Genomic DNA, 6,000 nt, shown 5'->3' with positions numbered 1-6,000 from the left:
ATTGCAAGTGCACAGTGCTATATAATATAATGTCCACAATATATTAAGAGGATAAAGACTTTGATGGGAGGAGTGCTTTTTCTTTATGGGCCATGTTTGAAGCCTCTGAATATGGCACTATTACTGACCCCACTATGGAGAAGGTTCATGACTCATCAGATTACTAAATAACTGCCCCAATCAGTCACAATCAATAACTAATATACTAAATAATTTGAGCCCATTTTAACTGCATTAATAATTATTAGAAATATTCCTTGTGAAGATATAATGCATTTCCCAGGCTGCAGAGACAATAGCACAGAGGTATCCTGCTAGTCTCTTTCACAATCCATGTGTATGACAGATTCAGCACCATGAACAGCTCCAACAGCACAAGCTCTTCACCTGTCCTATTAGCCAGTCATGCAGTGAACCACTCAGTAATGTAATGTGACATTCACTGCTGGAGGGGCCATGATGTCACTGTGTCAAGTCCTAAAGTTCTGTTAATTAGTTTGCAGCACAATCTATTGCAGCCCTGATGGTGGTGCAGAGATAGCAGTGACTGGTTTTACACTGACAGAGAAGGTGGCTCTGCCAGACATTGAGTCACAGGAATGTAAAGCCTGTGCTCTGAGCTGATACAGGTTTCATTGTTTAAATCAAATGCTCATATTCCAGTTAATTAACCAGTAATTAACTCATTTACAAACACCTGGCTGCAATGTGTCTATTAGAGAAGCAATGCTCTGCAGCCTGCAGTGCTAATGATCATTTCCCCTAACACTGTATATGTTGAGCCTTCATTACTAGCTCAGTGAGGGTAGGATGACACCAGCTCTCCACTGCCTCTCTGCTAACAATCTCTGCTTGCTGGATGTGCTGACCTGATTTTGCAATAGCAATGCCCCTCCCAGCACTGTGACAGCACCATGTGATGGCAGAGCCCTTCCCAAATAAAGTTCAACATATATCTGCTTTGATATCTGAGAGTGCTGGATTGTGGATCTCTTCCAGTCTGCAGCAAAACTTTCAATGCAAGGATACCAGGCAGGTGATAAAGTATCTTACTGCATTCATCCATCTGGACAGATCAAGAGCAGCTATTACAGCACAGCACTACTGACAGGTAAGCCCTGCTGGAAAGCATGAGAGCAATGACTGCAACCTGCTGCAGAATATAAACACCATACAGCTAGTTATTTTGTATGCAATTCCCAGGCTTACAATGTCATTTATTTACTAGCAGAGGAGACTTTGTTGCTGTCTTTTGTTTGTTTACTATTCCTAATGAAGTGGGAAATAGCCTGAGATAGGAAAGCCAGAATAAATAGTAAATTACCTATTGCTGTTGCCTGAAATGAAATGCTTAATTGCTAGTCTTTCTCTAGCTTTAGACCAGGTCCATCTGCACCACTTAGTATGTATGAAGCTTCTGCAGATACAATGCAGCAGAGGATCTCAGCTCGATACATGAACACAGGAATAAGTGTTGCAATGCATATAATACAAGGCATAGGTAGATAATAATAATATTTTTTATTTATATAGCACCAACATATTCTGCAGCACTTTACAATTAAGCGGGTACATGATGGATATGTAAGGTAAAGGAATGACTACTGGAAAAAAAGAACAAAAAAATGTCTAAAATTGTAAGATTGGGAATGCCAGAGAAGACATGGATGTAACTCTTCACTATCAGATATTTATTGGGCGTAGTATAGACCTATTAGACTTATAGAACCTAAGTGATACATGTGTCTAATAATGATGAATAGGCATTGGCCAAATTGGAATAAAAGCACTGCAGACCCCAGAGTGACTTATCAGAGCATAAAGGCAATCAGGGCACATGGCTACAGCAGCAATGCTCGTCAGTGTGCCAACAATGTATATTTCGCTGGAGGATGGTGGCGGGGGTGTGCTGCATGTGGGATGCACAGGAACTAAGTTTAGTCCTTTTTCTGTAATGCAAACTGTATTCTAAGAATACATGATAAGAGGAGGCATATCTGCTCATTATATTTTCTTCTGCCTCCGCATGTTGTAGAATTGGACTATACACAAGCGGATTACTATTATCTAAAACTCTGGGGTTTACATGTAAAGTGTCTCTGTTTTTAATTAATTTATCTTGCAATTGTTTTCTCCTTCGAAGATATGGCTACATGCAAATATGTGCAAATATACAGTGCCTATGTAATTTGCAGACAGTACAAGATCCACATTGTAGGTGCAGAATGTTACCCATTGTTATTTATCAGAAAATAATAGATATTGGAGTCTAGAACACTAAGATGCATCTTGTAGGGAATGGCCCTGACGGAGATGTCGGTGAACACAATATATTGCAATAGATGAACATTTTTTAGCTGATCTTTTAAAAGCCAAGTAATCAGCTATAAAATGTACATATTGTGCAAGGTAAAAGTGATACGCTATTAATGCATTCAGTGCTAAAAATAAATGTATCCTGATCAGCCAGCACTGAGAAAGCATCTGCTACGTACTGGATCACCACAGAAACAGCATTGTCACATGTCACCAAGTTAGCACGATGCTGCCACGCCAAGGTGCATCTCTGCTGTATGACGGTGACATGTATGATATGTGACACGTCCCTGTGTACTGCGCATGGGTATATGCATGCACACATATATTCCCGCTTTAATACATTGAGCTACTGTAAATATAGTAGGAAACTGGATGGAAATAATTTGCATTTAGACACAGCAAATAATACACCACCCTTTAGTATTTGCAGTTAAATATATGCGTATACTACATTATGCATATACTACATTATGTCGGGCATTTCACAAAAGAGAAAAGTGGAGGTGTTTCCCCATAACAACCAATCAGGAAGCTTGTTTTCAGATTTTAAGTTGTATGATTACAGTAGTTGTGCAATATGCTAATGCTTCCTGTTTCCTGGGAGAGACCTACAACAAGCATGTGTAGCACAGGGAGGTAGTCCCTTGTATAGCCAGTGCAGCCTCCTGAAAATATTTTGGTACAAATGGCTACATATTTCCCTGTCCACAAACAAAAAAGTCATTATACTTACCTGTTCAGCCTGAAAAAAAAACATTTTCTGCTTAATGCGCCAAGGAATAAATGAGAGTGGGGGGTGAAATTTGCAAAGACACTGTTGTGTTTAAACTTGGCCTTTACTGTATCTTCAGTAATCTAGTGATACAAACTTTTCATGTCCTTCAAACAAGACATGATGTCAACTTGATTTGACTTTTTGTATCAAAATAGTCAAGCTCTTGAGAACCACTTACCGTGCAGACGTCTCCTGCCCTATACGTACTGTACATAATATAAGCCTTTAGAGCTGAAGGTCCCTGAGACTTCAGTTACAGCACAGCCTTTAAAAGGTTCTCACTTAAGTGTATATTGGATAACCCAAGACAAAATAATGAGCCTCAATAAAGAGACTTTCTGTTTTTACAGAAGGATTCAGCTAGTCAGTTTTAATCACGGGATGTTATAGACCTGATGGAAAAGAGAAGAATTAGTTGGGTAGAAAGGGAAAAAGAGCAATTGTACACAGTGCTATATAATATGATGATTGCAATATATTAAGAGGAAAAAAATGTGATGGAAGGAGGACTTCTTTAATATAGTGATCCAAGTGGGAACCAGGGCTGTGGAGTCGGTAAGCCACAGTTGTGGCTCCGACTCCTGAATTTTATGAGGTTCCAACTACTTCATAAATGGCCAATTCGTAACAATAAATTTACTGTTGTAAAATATTAACATCGTGCTTATTCAGTTTCTCACCATCATATAAGTAATCAGACCACTTAGAGGAAAAACTATATTTATTAGAATACAATTAGAATATAGCAAATAACTTTTATAAACTTTTCTAAACTCTTGTAAGTAAATATGCAATAAACACTGTTATGCAGTTAATAAGAAGAAATCTATAAATTTGTCCTCAGAAAAAGTATTGCCTCTGTCAGATCCTCCTTCGTGGATGCCCTCAAATCTGATCTAATTATTTTGAGAGCAGAGAACAACCTCTCTACACTAACTTGGGTTGGTGGCAAAGCAGTAACCACTCGGGCAACATCTCCAACAATGTCAGGATACAGAGGAATCGCTTGTTGCACTGTTATTTTTGATGAACGGTCAAATTTCTCAATTTCTTTTAGTGCACATGAAAAATTCTGCTGAAATGTACTGGCTGTGTTCTTTGATGCGGATGACTCTTCTTCTATGCGGGAATGCTTTGCACGGTCCTTGTGATCCAAATATTTTTCGAAATTAAATTGTTCATCAGTTGATGAGGGTGAAGATGTGGCAGGACAACAAAATTCTTCTTGTTCCTCCTGACTGTTCTGCAACCCTTTCATCCTTACTGCTATTTCAAACAGAGCTTCTTTTCCTTTAGTTACCTGTTGATCATCTAGAAGAATCCGATGCATTGGGTCTACATAAACAGCTGCCAAAAGAATGTTATTTTGTAATAGTAGCTCCTCTCTCCGTTTCATTGATGTAGCAATGCCACTTGCAATTAACCCTCCTCTTTGGGACAGGCGAAACATCAGGTTCTTCCACTCCTTTAAGAAAATACCTGGAGTTAAGTCCTCTGCTTGTAATTTTTTAGTCACTGTAAATGGGTGCTCTAGCAATTTTTCCAGCTCAGTCACCTGATTCCACTGACTTTCATTTAGCGTCAGTTGAGGGTTAGCCATGTCTACAAGAAAGGTTTTCAGTTCAACCAAGTGCTGAATCATTAAGTAAGTACTGCCCCATCGTGTGGCTTGATCAATAATTGCCCCTTTTCCAGCACGTCTCTTCAAAATTGAGTCAACTTTAGGGGTTCTGGCAACAGTAGCCAATTTTCTCATCTTGGCAATCAGTGCAGCAGCATGTCCTTCTTGCAGACTGTCTCTTATAGCCAGCTGTAGCGTATGCACAACATAGCGCTTGTGATGAATGAAAGAACGTATTGACACAGTTTCAACAAGATCATCTAAACTATCATGTTGCTGTTCATCTGAAGCAACTTCAGTTTGCTCCTCAGTTACAATACTGTGTTCCTCTATTTCAAACATTTCTGTGTCTGTGGACCCAGAATGTTCTTCTAGCTGCTGGTACCCATCATTACTCTCATTCATTAGCTTAATATTACTTATCATATTTGAGGCATTGTCAGTTACGACAGAAAGAACTTGCTCTTTTTTAAGTTCATAGTCTTGCAGAACCTTTTCCACCAAGACCTGGAGAAACTCACTGGTGTGATGAGCTTTGGTGTCTTTTACTGCCAATGTCTTGGTAACTATTTCATTTTTGTCACAAACAAATCGGACATTGATGGCAAAATAGTTCACTCTGTGTGCAGGCATCCATTTTAAGAAACAGAAAGCGTCCCTTGAGAGTTTTTTTAAGTTCTTCCTTTTGTTTAAAAGCTTCTTCGATTACTAATTTTCTAATACTCTCTCTCTCCAGAGAAACACCAAGCTTGCGGGCCATTTCCCCATTCAGACACATAAAAGCTGGTCGTGAAAATAATGAAATAGGCACACTATCCTTTACAACAAGCTCTATGATCTGTTTTTTTAAATGTATCTACTGTCATTGTCACAGTAACTTTGTCACTGACAAAATATCTTGCAACTGATGGCTGCAAAGTTCTCTGCTCCTTTGTTTGGCTGGAAGAGCTGGGCACTGGTTCATTGGTTTGGATGCAGTCTTTCTCATCCACTGCTTTCAGTACTTCTGGATGAAAGCGCTGTAAATGTCTCTTTAGATTAGAAGCTCTGGTAGGAGCATTTTTATCTTTGCCTGAATATGCACTGATCTTGGCTTCACAGCATTTGTTTTCGTCTGGATCATTTGTCATACACTGACAGACATGTTTTCTATCTTGAGTGATGGTGAAATGTTCAAATACAGCTTATTTAATGTGACGCTTCTTTGACATTCTCAGGCTTTTAATTCTGCATTCACAATCCAAATGACAATTGTTTTTCCTAAAAACAATTGTACAAAATTATT

At 38.9% G+C, this 6,000-nt stretch overlaps 1 long non-coding RNA gene across 1 annotated transcript in view; it reads left to right on the top strand.

The window, feature by feature from the left end:
• The first annotated feature begins 798 nt into the window (after nucleotides 1–798).
• Nucleotides 799–6,000, top strand: part of LOC143805577 (uncharacterized) — a 29,265-nt gene continuing 24,063 nt past the window's right edge. The window contains exon 1 of the long non-coding RNA XR_013221275.1: nucleotides 799–1,111. This is a non-coding gene — a long non-coding RNA (uncharacterized LOC143805577). The remainder of the gene's footprint in view (nucleotides 1,112–6,000) is intronic.

Source organism: Ranitomeya variabilis, chromosome 2 (genome assembly GCF_051348905.1).
Source record: "Ranitomeya variabilis isolate aRanVar5 chromosome 2, aRanVar5.hap1, whole genome shotgun sequence".
Taxonomy (NCBI): Eukaryota; Metazoa; Chordata; class Amphibia; order Anura; family Dendrobatidae; genus Ranitomeya; species Ranitomeya variabilis.
The sequence above is the reverse complement of the archived record's forward strand: the minus strand, read 5'-3'. Positions and strand labels throughout refer to the sequence as shown.